Source organism: Psammomys obesus, unplaced genomic scaffold (genome assembly GCF_907164565.1).
Source record: "Psammomys obesus unplaced genomic scaffold, mPsaObe1.curated_primary_1811, whole genome shotgun sequence".
NCBI classification, from domain to species: domain Eukaryota; kingdom Metazoa; phylum Chordata; class Mammalia; order Rodentia; family Muridae; genus Psammomys; species Psammomys obesus.
The window spans coordinates 6,133,051-6,133,380 of record NW_026596091.1 but is presented as its reverse complement, the minus strand read 5'-3'; positions in this window follow the sequence as shown (position 1 = coordinate 6,133,380).

Genomic DNA, 330 nt, shown 5'->3' with positions numbered 1-330 from the left:
ACAGTACTGAATTGTTATTTTGCTGTCTTCAGTGAGAGGTATTTGACCACAAATAAAACAAAGTGTAGATTGAAAAACATGAAAACTTTTCTCTGACCATTTAAAGTAGGTGACCATGGAAGGAAAATATAAATGTATTGTTTTAATTGTGGGATAGCAGGAAGCATGTTTATTTGTCCTGAAAAGCTATCCCACAGGTAACTTGAGACTTTGCAGCAAAGCAACTACACACATGAACCTGAAAAATTCATTGCAGCATCTGTAGTATTAAACAGCAATTCCAACACACACACACACACACACACACACACACACACACACACACACACA